The sequence below is a fragment of the Oreochromis aureus genome, linkage group 3, assembly GCF_013358895.1.
Source record: "Oreochromis aureus strain Israel breed Guangdong linkage group 3, ZZ_aureus, whole genome shotgun sequence".
NCBI classification, from domain to species: Eukaryota; Metazoa; Chordata; class Actinopteri; order Cichliformes; family Cichlidae; genus Oreochromis; species Oreochromis aureus.
The window spans coordinates 132,997,138-133,015,606 of record NC_052944.1 but is presented as its reverse complement, the minus strand read 5'-3'; the positions used below and the strand labels follow the sequence as shown (position 1 = coordinate 133,015,606).

The 18,469-nt window shown below is 41.8% G+C and overlaps 1 pseudogene; it reads left to right on the top strand.

The window, feature by feature from the left end:
* Positions 1 to 18,469, top strand: part of LOC120438465 — a 44,643-nt pseudogene that overhangs the window by 1,556 nt on the left and 24,618 nt on the right.

The following is an 18,469-nucleotide window of genomic DNA, read 5'->3' as shown; positions in this document are numbered from 1 at the left end:
CAAGCTGCGCCTGTTTTGGTAGAAAGTATCACAGCGGCTAAAACCATTATCATCAGTAAATTATGTTCTCCTGACTGAAGTTTGGCCCGTGTATAGCATCCTGCTATGTGATTGCATTTGTCCCTGACCACCAGAATCCCTCACATTAACTTTTATCGAGTGGAAAAAAAGTTGACGTTCATCCTCCAGCTTCACTGTGCTAATGTTATGCTAACATAGCTGTGTCACTAGCAATCACGTAGAACATCATTATATACCAGCTAGCTCAACTTCAGTAACCCTACAAACGTCACTGCTGTTTAGTTTTCTGTCTTCATTTATGTTGGAAGTGATAGCAGAGCTGTACGTTTGAATGTTTCAGAAATCTCTCAGTCAGAACATGGTATGAAATGTTTAGGAATAAACTAGCGAGCTAACTTCCTGCTAACTTCTAATGTTACATACAGATGTCAGTGAGCACAACCAGAATTCATACATAAGGCACACTCTCGATTTTTGAGAAAATTAAAGGATTTTAAGTGTGCCTTATAGTGTGGAAAATACGTTATACAGAAGAAAAGAATATATTGTGATATATATTGTTATCGCACATGCTTCAAATTATATCGCGATATGAATTTTAGGCCATATCGCCCAGCCCTAGGTTCTTGCTTTCATTTAAAAACTGATTTTTCCCAAACAACTCTTAGATCAGTCCACAGTCACAGTTATGTTCTTCTACAATAACGTTAGAGTATCTTATGAAGCTACATTCTTGTGTAAGTCTACATTTTTTACCTTTGTGCAGCAGGACAATGTGGGACAACATTCATATCTCGATATTCTTTTAAAGACATGAAGTAAGAACAAAAAGAGAGTTCATAGTCCAAGCTGTGTGCCAGCTCTCACACGGGCACTTTTATTAACATACAGCATAGATGTACATGAAGAAAGACTAATGCGCCGTGAATGAAATAAAACAATGTTGTTTTTGTACAAAACAAAGAGCTCACAACTGTGCAAACTGTAAACTAACAGACGCTGAGCGTAATAACAAAGAGACAGATTTAGCAGCTGCTCTGTTACCAAGTTCTACTGCGTGACTGACAGCCTGGAGTTTGTAACCGTGTCTCTTACAGGTGCCATTTATGGTCCTTATACACACACGATAATATTACGTTGAAGCACCGTACGTATCGCTCCGTGAGGCCGTAATGTTCCGACAATCCATCAAGCGGTGCAGCTTTGTACCAAAGTCCTACTGAAACATTTCTGACAGATTGCTGAGCGCCGTGTTCCACATAAAATTGGTTTGAGGTCAGTGAGCACAACCAGGATTCATACATAAGGCGCGCTGTCGATTTTTGAGAAATGAAAGGATTTTAAGAGCACTTTATAGTGTGTAAAATGCTGTATATGAGTTTGTAAGGTGGTTTGTTTGGGCAGGAGGCTGGGAGACCTCACAGTCTGGGATACAGCCACAGTTTCACACACTCTTCATTCTGTCATTCATGGCGCTTATTGCGGCTCCTCCAACCAACGGCCGCGGCAGGCTAAACATGAGGACACAGATGACGCGCAACAATAAACGCATAAAATACACTTCTGTACCATTTGCTCCTTGTATTCCGCATGCAACTGTCCACTATACAAATCAGCACATGGGATTAACAATTAAACAAATGCACAGACTGCACAAACAAATAACTGCAACTCACCACCTATCACCAACTGGCACCAAATAGTATGCCAAATAATAACTTTGCCTATGGCATCAAATTAGTGGATACATATACAAAACCATCAAGTTACAGTCAAACTATTTCAAAATCATTCGAGCTGCGCTCAACAGAAGGTTTTGCCTCATGCTCACCCTACCTTTCTGCTCATCAACATCAGGTGCGGTTAACTGGTGAGTGTAACCACATTTATTATCTACCACACCCATGAGACACGCCCCGCACCCGTGCACCAATACAGTGAGTCCATTTAAACCAACCCACTTAATCAAAAAGAAAAAGAGCAACTCATATGGCTCCTACAGCGCTGTTGTAAATGGTGATAATACTAGTAGTGCTCCAACCTTTAGTCAGGACTTTCTCTACAGAACACATTATTCTGCTGCTCAGCTGACACTTTGAATCCAAACCATCTCCAAACAACAACAATAATAATAGTAATAATAATGATCTCCAGATGTTTTCTTTTTACCGACCAGCTGCTCTTTGATAGCTGCCGTGTCCGTCTCGTGCTGCCTGCAGGTGAAGCGATGTGGGAGGAGGGGGAGGAGGGGGAGTTGTGTTCAGTGAAGGAGAGAGGCAGAGTAACGCAGTGTAGAGAAAGTGGACAAAAGAGGCAAACTAGCAGCTCCACAAGTACAATTATAACATAACATAGACTATATACATATAAACCATATTGTCACATCTCGTATAAAAATCATCGATATATTTAAAAACTCGATATATACACATATATATATATATATGTGTATATATGTGTGTGTGTGTGTGTATATATATATATATATATATATATATGGCTTTCATGATATCATTTATCAGGGATTGATGTGAATGAAACATGTTTGTGCTTGCAGGGGTCAGAGGTCACAGTCTCCAGTATCCAGCTGTGTGTCTGTGAGGAGTGACTGGTCCAGAGGAAAACCTCCAGACTTCAGTCATGAACCTGCACCAACAATGTAAGAGACCCATTTATGGTTGTGTTTTTAAGTCTGAGACCACTTTACAATTAAAATCTTCATCGAATGTTCACAGAAATCCTAAAAGTAGAGAAAGAGAAGGAGAAACCAAGTGAGAGAAGAATATGAGACTTGTTTTTTCAAATAACTGATCCAGTATAAAACCTACTGTTACATTTATATCTGAGAACATGTCTGTGTGTGACCAAAGGAGGATACTCAGGTGTTACGTCCTGGTCCAGGGGGACACGAGCACAACATTAAAAGGAACCAAAGTTAGACGCACCCAAATGTTTCAATCACATCACTTAACACCGTAGTTTTACATGTGTGTGAGCAACGCAGCAGGTGTGTCAAAGTAACAGAGGAGAAACACATTCATGACGATGTTCATCAAATGTGAAGCGTAGTTTGGATCTTCTTCTGCTGCTGGTTCAGTGAATTTTGGTCAGAGACAAACCCTGCAGCTCAGAATCAGCACAAAGAAAGACGTAAACACAAAGCGCCGACCCGACGATGCATCAGAATCAGTGAGCTGTCAGCTTTCAGTCGCACTCTAGAGCCCTGCCGGTGATATCTAAACCCTGCAGGACACGGGCCTGGAGGCCTGGAGTTGCCCACCCTGCTCTAAAGTCACACACAAAGGTTGTGAGGCCAAGGACGGGTCTGCTGTCAGCTGCTGCTGGGGCACAACTGTTGGAGAGGGTTTTTAAAACAGACAGAGGACACACACAGAACAAACCCAGCCACCGTGATGTAGAACATAACCAGGGCCGTAACGTGAGGATGATGTTCATCAGGCTGCAACATGTTCTAGCCTCTGAGCTCAGAGCTGAACAGTGACAGGTTAGGGTTAAAAGGACGTAAGACAAGAATGTCTGAGTTTGTTCATCCTGAGATCAGGAAACGTGGTGTTTCTGTTCCAAAAAGAGACTTCAGTCCGACTCTGTTTACTGGTTTTCTTCAACAAACTGAGGTTGTGTCTGACTCCTCCCTCCTGCTGCAGCTGAACCAGCTGACTGACGCTGAGTCATTTCCTCATTCATAAAGTCAAAGCTGTCCTTCTTCTGCTGACTGGTAGAAGAAGTGAATTCTCCTGGCTACCAGGAGCTTTGACATCCAGGCGATAGTTCCTACGGCATCTCCCGCGCCCCCACTGATTCTCACGTGGACCCCACTCATGGCTGGGATCGTGGCACGGCGGCATCGTGGAAAAGGGCTGTGTTTTTACCATCAGCGTTTTGGCTCTGTGTGCTCCCTTTCCATTTTAAGGCAAGGCATAGCACAGTTTGAGAAAGACTGCTGTAGAACATTTAACTGAAGGTCGTCTGTGTGAAGCTTTACAGACAGAACACACTAAACAATAATCAATTTATTGATATAATCAGACACTGATGGAAAGTGTGTGTGTCAGTTGGATCTTGGAGATGTGAATGTTTGAGTGAACATGAGGCTGAAACGAATGCAGCTATTTGAGTTGTGTTTGATGTGATATGAATGAAACATGTTTGTGTTTGCAGAGGTCAGAGGTCACAGTCTCCAGTGTCTATGAGGAGTGACTTGTCCAAAGGAAAACCTCCAGACTTCAGTCATGAACCTGCACCAACAATGTTCTTCAGTCATGGAGCTCAGCTGACCATGTAAGAGAGCTGCTGACTCACAGAGTTCAAAGGTTGTTTGCATTTGGGAGCCAGTTCAGCTCACCTGGTTGAACTGGTTGAAACCTGTGACCATATGTCACAGGTTTGATTCCAACCATGTGTGTCCTCCCTCACTGTCTCTGTCCTGTCTGAAAAGTCCTCGCTGTCCTCTCAGACAAAGGCAAAGAGGATGTTTAAAAGTCTGAACTGAGATCACAACATGTTGCTCAGGTTCTTGCTTTTCAAGCTGTTTTAACAGTGTTCAGAAAAGGGCTGTCATGATGGTAGACTTTGAAAGTTGCCCAGGAAAGGACTCATTACCCTTTCCCATGCCCACCATCCATTCTCTTCCTCTTATCAGGGTTGCTGGGGGGCTGGAGCCTATCCCAGAAAGGCTCAGGAGTCCACATAGAGTTGATGACACAGGCTGCACAGTCTGTATGTAGTTGATGTCAGATTTTTCTCTGCTACAGTCAGGAACTTTAAAAGAAACATGACAGTTTTTACACAAATAACTGTTACCTATCAAAACAACATAGACAAGGCAAGTTTATTTATATAGCACAATTCAACAACAAGGTGATTCAAAGTGCTTTACAGAGACATTAAAAACAAATAAAAAGCATGATTTGAAATTGATTAACACAAACAAACAAACAAACAAACAAACAAAACAGTATATAAAATCAAAAATCAGACAGTCAGGACTGAAGATGTGTGTTGCTGAGCTCGGACATTATCATTTTATTATTAGCCATAGCTGCTAGCTGTCAATGATTTTAGTGATGATGAAATGTGTCCACAGAGGGAGGAAGAGGAAGAGGAGCGGTGTTTGTGAGGAGGAGCAGCTGTCCTGCTGTGCTTTGTGTCAGGACGTCCTGAAGGATCCAGTCTCTACCAGCTGTGGACACTGGTTCTGCAGACAGTGCAGCTCCTCATACTGGGACCAGTCTGCTTCATCAGGAGACTCCTCCTGTCCCCAGTGTGGAGAAAGATCCAGAAGCAGAGCTGGACTGCAGACAGCCAGTCAGAGCAGCTGTGTACAAAGTAAGACTGAACATCTGTCTGCTGATGGACTCGTTTCTGAAAACTGGACTTCTTGTTGTTGTTCAGACATTGAAGAGTTTTCTTTCTGTTTTTCTTTCAGCAGATGTTGGTCTGCAGGAGGTTTTAGATGAACATAAGATCAGTCTGAGGAGGAGATGTGAACGTGTGACTGAAGGAAGTGATGAAACAGGAAGTAGAACCCTCCTCAACAGGATCTACACTGAGCTCTACATCACAGAGGGACAGAGTGAAGAGGTTCATACCCAACATGAGGTGAGGCGGCTGGAGACAGCTTCCAAGATGGACGCCCTCCATGACACTCCAATCAGGTGCCAGGACATCTTTAAAGCCTTACCTGACCAACAGAGACCCATCAGAGTGGTTCTGACCAACGGCGTGGCTGGTGTTGGAAAAACCTTCTCAGTGCAGAAGTTCACTCTGGACTGGGCAGAGGGCTTGGAGAACCAACATGTCAGTGTGGTGGTTCTGCTTTCATTCAGGGAGCTGAACCTGATCAGAGATGAGCAGTACAGTCTTCTGGAGCTGCTCCATGTTTTCCATCCAACATTACAGAAGGTCACAGCAGAGAAGCTGGCTGTCTCTCAGCTTTTGTTCATCTTTGACGGCCTGGATGAAAGCAGACTTTCATTGGATTTCACCAACAGGAAGCTGCTGTCTGATGTCACACAGAAGTCATCAGTCAGCCAGCTGCTGACAAACCTCATCCAGGGGAATCTGCTTCCCTCGGCCTCGTCTGGATAACTTCCCGACCTGCAGCAGCCAATCAGATCCCTCCTACATGTGTCGACAGGCTAACAGAAGTACGAGGCTTCACTGACGCCCAGAAGGAGGAGTACTTCAGGAGGAGATTCAGTGATGAAGAGCTGTCCAGCAGAATCATCTCCCACATGAAGACATCCAGGAGCCTCCACATCATGTGTAGTATCCCAGTCTTCTGCTGGATCACTGCTACAGTTCTGGAGCACATGTTGACTACAGAGCAGAGAGGAGAGCTGCCCAAGACCCTGACTGACATGTACTCACACTTCCTGCTGGTTCAGACAAAGAGGAAGAAGAACAAGTACCATGAGGGACATGAGACGAGTCCACAGGAGCTGACGGAGGCTGACAGGGAAGTTCTTCTGAAGCTGGGGAGGCTGGCGTTTGAACATCTGGAGAAAGGAAACATCATGTTCTACCAAGAAGACCTGGAGCAGTGTGGTCTGGATGTGACAGAGGCCTCGGTGTACTCAGGAGTTTGTACAGAGATCTTCAAAAGAGAGTGTGTGATCTTCCAGAAACCAGTCTACTGCTTTGTTCATCTGAGCATCCAGGAGTTTCTGGCTGCAGTCTACATGTTCCACTGTTTCACCAGCACAAAGACAAAGGTGGTGGTGGACCTTCTGAGGATAGATTGGAAGGAGTCACCTCTGAATGTTTTCCTGAACAGAGCCATGTCTAAATCCCTCCAGAGTAAAAATGGCCACCTGGACCTGTTTGTTCGCTTCCTTCATGGCCTCTGTCTGGAGTCCAACCAGAGACTCTTAGGAGGTCTGCTGGGTCAGACAGAGATCAGTCCAGGAACCATCCAGAGAGTCATCAACAACCTGAAGGAGATGAACAGTGATGAAATCTCTCCTGACAGAAGCATCAACATCTTCCACTGTCTGATGGAGATGAACCACCTCTCAGTACATCAGGATATCCAAGAGTTCCTGAAGTCAGAGAACAGATCAGAGAGGAGACTCTCTGAGATCCACTGCTCAGCTCTGGCCTTCATGCTGCAGATGTCAGAGGAGGTTCTGGATGAGTTGGACCTGCAGAAGTACAACACATCAGAGCAGGGACGACAGAGACTGATTCCAGCTGTGAGGAACTGCAGAAAGGCTCGGTGAGTCCAGATGTGATCACTAACATCATTAATTAGTGTAGTTTACTTCTTCAGATATACACAGAACTAAACGACTCTCATTAGTTTGAGTTTCTCAGATAAAATGATATTTTGTGTTGATCAGTAAATGTGTGTGTGCACTTAGCATGATCCTGCATTGGTACGCTGTGTGTTGTAGACTCACATCTACATGTAGTACCTGTGTTGTGTCATCAGGGGGCAGTATTTTAAACCTGCTGCTGCTGTTGTTGGTCATTCAGACGCTGCTGTTAGAGAGAAATAAGAATCTATGAAGAGCTTCTTTGTAGTGAAGTGAACTCTGATGTTACAAACAGAGACAAATATCCAGAGCAGTCACCGTCTGAGCTTCTCCTCTGACTACAGACAGAACTACAGACACAGAGTTTAGTGGCATAAACATGGTGAGTGAGGATGAAGGTGCTGAGGAAGACTCTGGTTTAGTGTGATTACAGTGTGATGTACTGATGAGTGACAGTGCTGTGGGTCAGAGTGAGGCTCAGAGGTGAACCAGCTGTGCTCTCTTACTGCCCACACTGCTGACATCTGGACTGAACATGTGTCCAATCTGTGAGCTGATGTCACAGCAGCTCATGGATTCACTCTCATTCCTGCTGCTCCTAATGTCTGACTTCATGTCCTCATTAATCACAGAGCTGATTGTTCAGTGTTTAGTTGTTGCTGCTGAAATGTCGTCCCTGTTTTCTGCTGATGGAATTCACTGCTGTGTTTCTGGCTGCTGTTTACATCCCCGAGCTCACTTCCTGGCAAACGCCATGATGTCATCAGTGCTTTATAGACGGTGGGAGGTTCATGTTGTAACCACACAGTGTTTGTGTCCGTACGCTGCAACCTTCCACACCATCCTTTATTGTACAGACTCAGCAGCAGCTCCATGGATCCCAAATCCAAGAGTGGAGAACAGATTTGAAGTGTGTCACATCCATGCAGTCACAGCTGTTTCCACCATGTTTCCACTGATATTAATCCTGTTCAATGACACGTTTCATATCAGTCAATATGTTCTTTAGGACGTCCACTGACATGTTTAAGTGTCCTGCTGGAAATCACTCAAATCATCCATGAAATCCATGAAAAATCCTTTTAGTGTTTCTAACTTCACCCTCTGTCCTCTCTCTCTCTCCATCCTCCTCACTGCTTCTTTCACTGATAATCACACAAACATCGTATTCAGCTACAAAATAACACAATAATATCATCTGATGATCATTATTATAAGAGCAGGATCCATATTTGATATCAGAGTAACACACTGCTTGGTTATGTGCAGTCATCATCAGTGACTGTGGGTCAAACAGAAGCTCTCTGATTGGTTGCTGACCTTGGTCACCTGTCCACTCTCACCTGTTTGTGTTTGCTCTCTTTGCTGTCTCCATCCTCTCTCTCCTTTCTCTCCTCTCTGTCTTTGTACCGTCACTCAGGTCCAATGGAAACAGTGACATTTACAAACCAATCAAAGACAAACTGATCCATGTCAGGTTATAACAATATTCAAAGTGAATACAGGCTGCTGCTGGACACAGGCAGGTAACATCATTGTGACTTGCTGTCACCTGGATCTGGACTCATAAACACTGAAGCCCTGAACAGGAATACAAATCATTTTCTGCCAACTAGCGACACACCAGCAGATAATGGCTCAGAAAGCTAAAATGAGCCAATCATTTCTGTTTAGTTCCCCTGAAATCAGATCTGATATCAGCAGCTCTGAGTTCATTCATCATTATTGTCCAGTGATGAGATTTCTGCTCCGTTTGGTAACAGTCAGCAGGTTTTTCCTGCGTGTGGACATGAACAGTCGTACCTGACAGCAGGTAGCAAACAGAGATCATCTTTCCAGCTGGAACTCTTCACTGAGCTGAACTCATTCAAAATGTTCTGGAGTCAAAACAGGAAACAGTCCAAATGTGTGTATTCACTCTGACTCTGGATCAGATCTCAGTGACAGACTGTGGACATTATGGAAGCCTAAATGTGACACCATCTTCCTCCTTCATCTGCAGATTAAAGCCAAACAAAGATTCTCATTAAAAGTCTGCAGGTCTGAGAGAGACTCAATCGTTGTGTCAAACACAGTAAGAGGAGCTGAAGCACAGATGTGAAGAGCAGATGTTCATCAGATTATGACCTCACTCTGTTTTGTCTTCATATACATTCAGTCTGTGTTTATAATGCAGATTTTCTGCTTTTATAATAACACATTTTATATTTTCTATAATCACAGACTGACTCAGTGTGAACTCTCAGAGTCTCACTGTGAAGTTGTGGCCTCAGCTCTGAAGTCCAACCCCTCCCATCTGACAGAGCTGGACATGAGTAACAACAACCTGCAGGATTCAGGTGTGAAGCTTCTGTGTGCTGGACTGGAGAGTCCAAACTGTCAACTGGAGACTCTGAGGTGAGTTCACTGACTGCAGCTGTTGTTGTTTTTCTATATTTCAGATCTTTGATGTTTGAAACTTTCTTTAGTTCCTAAATGTTCAGGATGTGTCTGAAGACAAATGTGAAGAAGTTTGAGTGCTTTCAGAAATGTTGTGTCTTTCCCAACAACTGAACAGTGTTGGGAAGGTTACTTTTAAAATATATTCCAGTACAGATTACAGAATACATGCCCCAAAATGTGTTTTGTAATGTATTTTGTTAAGTTACTCAATGAGAGTAGCACATTCTGAGAACGGTATTACTTATTATTACTTACTTATTATCATGCTTTTTACAACTACATGAACATACTGTTGCCGTGTGATTTATTACTATTACTGAAGGTTACTCACCATACCAACACCAACTAGGTTTTTAAATCTTAATATAAATGAGTGACATCTCCTACTTTTCAACTCCTTTCTCTCCCTCCCTCATGCTCACAGACACATAACGGTATGGCAGTCCATTCTCCCTGCATCATGGACTACACCACCCATGAGCCTACATTCCTTAGGGCTATGCCTGTAACACTCTGCGTACTGCCTATAATAATAATTTTTGAAAATATTTCTTTACGTCACTATGCGGGCCACAGGTGACATGGGCCGTGAGATTGAGACACGGGCATTAGAGCCTCTGCGTGTTTTGTTTGGGTTTCCACCGACGTGGAATTACCAAAAATAGAGACGACATAGCCGAACATATGAAACAGGAAAAGACCGCCTTTTAACAAAGTAACTGTATTCTGAATATCACCTATTTAAACGGTGACTCTAACGGAATACAGTTACTCATATTTTCTATTTAAAATACGTGACGGTACATATACTCCATTCCTCCCCAACACTGTGACTGAACAACAGTTTTTCCTTTTGGCTCCAAACAGAAGTGACAGACTTGAGCAGGGTTCATTTACAGGCTGACAGAGGTGGAGTGGTGACGGGGAGATGTTTGACAGGACAGTGTTTCAGCCTCCACAGGTTCATGTTGTGCTCCATCAGTCAGTGAAGATGAAGTCAGTACTGATGAGGCTGTAGAGTGTGTGAGGGATGTGAATGAGGATGATGAAGATCTGATGACAGCAGATAAAAACAGGCTGCAGAGACTTTGAGCTTGTGTGGAAACAGAGAGAAAAGAAAGACATGAATGTAAAAGCTAATAAAGGTGAAGTTAGGAGCTGTGATGATGTTCATGTATCAGAAGCTGATATGAGACGACCCACACAGCTGCTGTGGTGAGGTGTGTGTTAAAGCAGAGGAACACAGAGCAGCCTAACACAGGCCCAAACATGACAACAAAGCAGGATTCAGGCTCTGTGAGAGGATTTCAAACAGAAGCTGGAGAAGAGAAAGGACTCTGTTGGACTACAGGAAGCAGGCAGCTGAGACCAGTCCAAGTGTTTCCATGGAGCCCAGTCAGAGAAAGGACTCTGAACATCAGGTTATCCTGCTGATCAAAGTCAAACACTGAGTTTGTAAAAACATGTTTGTCAATCATTTTGTTTGGTTTGTGAGGAAAATGATTCATTAACTTGCTGCTAATACACAACATTTCATCATATTTCCTCATAACCCTCTTTTGTCTGACCATTTGAGCCCATTTGAATTTGCAATAAAGGATCCACAGAGTTTGGTGACAGTAATGACAGTAGATGTTTGTGTGATGGAAGCAAATGAGTGTGTGATGTTCTTTCAGTGTTGCACTTTGTAGACGCTCCCTGAGCACTGGTCTCACAGCCAGCTGCACATAGAGACCAGTGTTGTTAGTCCAAATCAGATTAATCCAGTCACACAGGATGAGAATAATGCGATGAGAGTGATGCAGGTAAAGATAAGGTTAACAGCTGTTCCTCCTTTAATGTGTAGAGTCGACAAAAAAAAAGACTGGAGAAATGCTAAAGGGCTAACCTGAAGCTAACCTGAGAGACAGTACTGATGATTCCTACACTTTGTGTGTGTTTAGTATGAGTTGAGTTTGGTAGTACTGTGTGTGCACAGATGGACAAGCCACCCTCAGTAGTGCTGACATGTAAGAAATGTGTCGTTATGAACTAACCTAAATCTAAGTGAATAGTTCTGCTGTCTGAACACGAACAAACTGGAAATGAAAAATATGAAAATCAAATAACTTCTGTGAGCATTTCTGCTCTGAAGTGTTTCTGCAAGAAAGAGCTGAAGGCCAACTTCTCCTACTGCTTCCTTTGGCAAGACCATGACATCAGAGCTAGGTGATTGGTCAGTTTCATGATGGTCCTGAAACAACATTAATGATGATGTTAATTAATTATGATTAATTCTGATGTATTAATCTGCAGGGCTCGCAAAATTTCAAAATCTCTGGTAGCCCTTCGGGCAGGGACTCTTCAGTTTTTGGTAGCCCCAAATAAATTTAAGTAGCCCGAATAAAAAAAATAGAGCAATTTTTTTATTGATGTTTTGTTTCCTGTTTTGTTTCCGTTACAATATTATACATTAAAGTATAATATTGTAACGGAAACAAAACATTAATCAAAAAATTGTTGAAACACAAATTACAACATTGTATAAAAATTACAATCATCAACTCAAATACTTGGTTCTAATTGAACAGAAATTTCTATGAACTTGTAAGAACTGTGTACAACATGAATCTGTGTCAGATCCTGAATTTGAAATTTCCACTGAAGTCAAGGGTAAGAGATAAGTGGAACCAAGATCGAGGCCATTTGCTTTTTGAAGTTTGCAAAGACTGCTAAATTGTGCCAGTGGTAGTTCACTCTTTGCAACATAGTACGCTGTTCTAAACAGATTTTTCAGGTTGATTTTCAGTATGTTATTTGCAATTGGTGTTTGTTCTGGGAAAGATATTGCAGACTGAGCAATAATGCATTTCTTGCATTTCTCATGGGTTCTAATGGGGGTCTTTCTTAAAATTACTGGTCCCAGTAACAAAGGCGCTTGTCGACTCAGAAATCGAGGGAAACCAACAACACACCCGGCAGAACATTATGTTATTTACAGGGCTGCACATAAGTGGTCCGCATGCGCGCATTCGCTGTCAAAATAAAAGACGCGCACCAGATAAGAAGTTGCAACGCGTGTTTGCGTACATATAAAAGGCACTGTTTTTGTCCGCTGGAGTGGGATTTTCACGGCACATTCTGCACCACATCTGTGCGTTCATCATTTGTTTGAAGCCAGCTCACCTCCTGCAACCACTTTTCCGAGAATACGCGCTTCTTTTGTGGTTCGGACTCCTTCTGACATTTCTTTGGAGGTGGAGGAACACCAGAGTAATTGCTTAAAGGAGCTTCTTCGACATCTTTAAGAGTTCTTAACAAATGTCTGTCCTCCTCCAGAAAATCTTATGTACTCAAACGCGCGTTGCAACTTCTTATCTGGTGCGCGTCTTTTATTTTGACAGCGAATGCGCAGCTGCGGACCACTTATGTGCAGCCCTGGTTATTTAGCTTGTCATATTGCAGCCACAGAAATTCTTTTGTCCATGAAACCATAAAGCTGCACTTTCTTTTTCCCTCATAGTCTGATTTGTCATAACTTTTCCGTTTTGTGGTAGGCTTTTCTTTGGCTGTCACTTCTTCACCCTGACCTGTCTTATTTGGCTCAGCAGAACTAAAATATATATCCTGCTGCCTTTAAACACGCACTCACATAACGCTCAGCGATTCTCTGCGCGATCAACCTCTCACATGTTTAAGCTTGCTGCGGGAGATTTCACTTGTCATGTTTGCATAGTAAGCTAATGAGTGATAAGATGATGTCAGAGGAATTGGTGCGCAAATTATCGTCACTCACCAATCAGTACTGCCGCTCTCTACACACCGCGATCGCAAAGTGAAAGTGAAAAACAAGCGCAAATTCAAACGCGATTTCAGTATGTCACATATTGGCAGTGGCTCATCGATGCCAATGACATAATTACTCAGCTACATTTCCGAAAGAATGCAAAAGCATTGACATATATTTTCCCTTCCTATGATAGCCCGACGGGCAGGGCTGAGATAGATTTTGGTAGCCCGACTGGAAAAATCGGTAGCCCCGGGACGTCGGGCTAGCGATTTTGCGAGCCCTGATCTGTACTCAGCAGCACAGTAAGTCTGCATGTATTTCAGTGGGGGAAACATTTCAGAGAATATCTCTGAAGCAGAAGCTAAACATAATTGAACAAAACCAAAAAAATGTTATTCATGTATACGACCAGATTAACTGAAAACACCTTCAGCTCACTTATGAACTAATAGGAACATTTTAGATGTTATTAACTGGGAGTCAATGAAGTGATGAATGAATGAAGTAATACTGGGGTAATGTGGTCACATTTCCATGTACATATGAGGACTCTGGCCTCTGCAAACTGAATGAATTAAAATTGTCCTGCTTATGATTTGAACAATCGTGCAAGTAGCTCTTTACAGTACTCTTACCTGCTCAGTGTAAACACGTGGACTCATTTTCCAAGAATTTAACAACTTTTGATATATTTTCCATGGCAGAAAGCAGTCCTGGTAACCATTTCAATATGATTATTAAAAATTTGTTTGAGAGACAGGGATGATATGAACAAAGTTTCTGTCTAACTTTTTGGACAGACAACAAGTTTTTTGTTTCCAGAGATCCATCAGCTAATGTTATCAGTGCACCTTATTATTTCCTAAAAAGGAGTTAGATGTTAGAGGAAAGTCAGAAGTATCACTGTTGTAGTGGCAATTCTTTTACTTTTGACAAACCAAACGTCCCACAATTTAAAGTCCACAAGCCACTGCTGCACTTTTCTCAGTTTTTCCTCTTGAGCTTCGATAGAATGTTTTTTCTTTAATGCAGCGAGATGAGCTCCATGAGCGCTGCCTTGTCAGCCGCAGCTTTAATGCGTGCGGAAGATGTTGATGAAATTCAACTTTGCTGTGACAATGTTTTTGAAGGTGGCTTTACACTTGAGATATTAGAGACACTGTCTTCAGGATTTATTTCATCCAAACTTTCAACAGCTTGATCACTAAGAGCAGTATTGCTTTGTTCAGTATACGGCTCGCCTGCTTCCTGCAACCAAACCTTTACTTTGTCCATAAAAACAGAGAATGCTGTCACCTTAGACTGAAAATGTGCGGTTTGCCTTGTCACTTCATCTTCTGGCAGTGGCAAACTTAAAAAGGATTCTTGCAAAGCGTTTGCATCTTGATAGCATTTAATAAACTTCCCAAATTCAGAAGACACTTCCTTAACGTTCTCATGTGAGGTCAATAAAGCAGAAATTTTCCCCATGTACTTAGATGCTTGCTTACACATTGAACTGCGCTTTTCTTGGCATGTCTTTAGATACAAATCCAAACCTTTTGGTGTAAATCTGATGCTTCTTTTCTCTGCTTGCATCTCAGTGTCATCCTCTTGTTTACTCTTAATATCCGACATTTTATTGTCCTCTTGGATTATTTCAAACATTATAAAGATGCACAGCACACTGAGAATCCAGACCATAGAGCACAAACATGACATCCATTTACCTGCTGATTGCAGCGAACAAACATTTCCACAGAGGGCGTTGGCATGTCAATTAGCGATCCAATTATGCACCAATTTAGTACATCAAAACTCAGCTCATCAGTCTTTGTAGTGAAATTATGTCTTTAAACTCCAATAGCTTCACCGTTTTCCTTTACGGCTTAAACAATATTATCACTCACCAGCTTTGATGAACGAGTGACATGTTGATCCTCAACATCAAATCCGTCTGGATTACTCACCAGACGATCCAATAACTTTTATTCGAGTTCCACGGTGATCCTTGAAATCCTTATATCCAACATATCCATTAATGAAGGATTATTCCTTTGTCCACGGGCAGGTTTTTTACTTTATGTAGTGGCAATTCTTTTACTTTTGACAAGCCAAACGTCCCACAATTTAAAGTCCACAAGCCACTGCTGCACTGAGGTAATGTTTCGTACGCAGGCAAAAGAAGTCCACTGTCCAAACTTGAAAGTTGAGTTTTTATGGTTTATTCATCCAGTTTGGCAATAACAAGATCCTTCCTGCTGCTTCTCCTGCTCTGGTAAAAACCCATAGGCCCACCCCAGTGCATGCTGGTCCTATACCAGTCTCTTTGGCTGTGTCCCAATTCAGGGTATGCACGCTTGAAGTACGCACACTACGCGTACTACGTACGGTGCGTACTTCAAGTACGGGAAGTGCGGAAGTGAGAGGCTTGTGAAATGGGACGGTCTAGCCTTCGTTGTGCTGTTCAGGTTGCCTAGCAACCATGATACTAACTGCGAGAAATGTTTCATACAGCATTGTGTGACAGAAATGAAGGAGAAAAAATGTTTTGTTGGTCATTCATTTTTGTCATGACATCACTTTGATTAGTTGAGACCACAGGACTGTAAAACATGATAGTTGGGCTTCATTTCTGTACTGAACAGTCATTTCAAGATTAGTTAGTAAATAATAATTAGCTAATGTTATTCATGAGACTAAAGTCATCTCACTGTGGTAATGTTAATATAATATGGCTAATATTATATGTATTGTCAGATAATACATATATATATATATATATATATATATATATATATATATATATATATATATATATATATATATATATATATATATATATATATATATATATATATGAGCTTGAACTCTGGGTCAAAGATGCAAGTAGCAGTTATTTATATCTCCTATCACCTTAAATCTTCACTCAAAGACAAGTATCTCTGACAGTGTATATACAGATGTATTATATATAAGAGACAAATATTGTTCTTTCAATATGTTGGCATTACTAAATTTGGCTCAATGCTTATATATATGTGTAAAAAGCAAATGTACGAGCTGTGATAACTGTTTCTGATAGAATGAAGATCAGACTGATATATGAAATATTCCTTTATTGGGTGAGAAAATCAGAGCATGTCATAACTGCTTTAAGTCATACAGAATAGATATCAGAGCCTTAAACAGGCTGACTTCTGCTAAATGGGTCAAACTGGGCAGAAAGTCTACAAACACATAACATCCTTATAGAATATGATGTAACACTATAGATCAACTTAGCTCAGAATATATAAAGCATATAAACAATTACAGCAATATGATGCAACAAACACAGCAGTGCTACTGATCCAAAATACTCAAAGCTTCATAGAACTGAAACAAACATTTATTTTTAGCTCCATTCTGCTGCTGATACATACTTTAGGTTTCTGAATATTAAACTTGTTGCTGCCTTTCATAGTGTGTAACTTGAAGGCCCTGAGTACTTTCTCCCACACTGAAAACACTGGGATGATAACATTATTTGAACATTACCTAATAAGACTGATTCAGGACAGACAATTAGTTATGTTAAACTTTCCTAGCAGTCCTTCACAAACAGGGAACAGTCTGTCTATTCTCTCCATCTGTCAGCTGCAGCTGGCTCTTCCTCCTCCTCTTCCTCACACACTGCTGAGTTTGTCCTGGTGGATCATCAGGGGTGCAAAGCCTCACAGATGATGTGCAGCAGTGGGTCCCTCAGTCTGTCCTCACTCTGGACACTTGCAGTTGTCACACATGGAAATCAAATGTGTGATAAGCTGCAGGATTCAAACACAAGTGTAACTTATAAATACATGTTCATACTTTTATTCCACAATCAGAGAGAAAGAAACAGAGAGAGAGTGCAGGACAGACAGACAGGTGACAGTCTCAGGTGTACACACTGCTACAAAACAGCACAAGAGAAGGAGGATTTAGTCTTTGTGTTATTACGAGTGCTGAACAAGAAGAGTTCCAGATGGTCCAGTGGACACATGTGTGACTCCTGTGATTAAAGCATCTTTCTTTCAGCTTAACGAGTGAACCGTCAGCTCGTTCAAACACACGTTAAAGTCCGTTTGGCTCGACACCACCGAACAGAGGCAGCAATATAACATAGCTAACATTAACAGTGCAGTGAATCCTGCTTGTGCCGTCATATTCAGGACTGCAAACCGAGCAGCATCACTGACTTTCAGCTTGTTGTGTTTGTGGATATATGACTGACTTTAATTATCCACAAAATCATCACATTCTCTGTAAGATTAAGGTCGACTATATATATATTTAGAAGTAGAGGCTTTAAAACCAAGTTACCGCTGAAAGTACAAACATCACTAATGTCACATAACTTTGCCGACATGTGACCAACAGTAATGTTTTAATGTTCTTAAACATTCGCACATAAATAAGTGACATCATATTCAGTACTTACTTTTGACAGTTCACTCTTCGGCCGCTCCCTTCTGCCGTATTTTGCGGCAAAATTATCCACACCCACCGCCGCACTATGGATTGTGGGATATACGGGGCCACGAAGCGTGCACCGGACCACGCTTGATATTTGGGGAAATCGACGGCGCATTTGGAGTATGCATTTGAAGTACACTTTGAATTGGGACAGCCGTCGTCGCGTGGCGGTGACGTAATCGCACTTGAAATGCGTACTTCAAGCGTGCAGACCCTGAATTGGGACACAGCCTTTATTTATAGAAACAAAATGGCCCTACAGCTCTTACTAACTAATTTAACAAGGTAACATCAAACAAACAAAACATTGAAACAAAATATTAACCGACAAATAAACGTGTAAATAAACCCCAAAATATAAGTAAACTAACAACAAACTTTAACTAATTCCAAAATAATAAAAAATAAGAACAAATAGCTCCAACAACTGTGTATCATCTTCATTTAAGTGTCAGATTATGTTGATTCTTTATGATCGTAATAC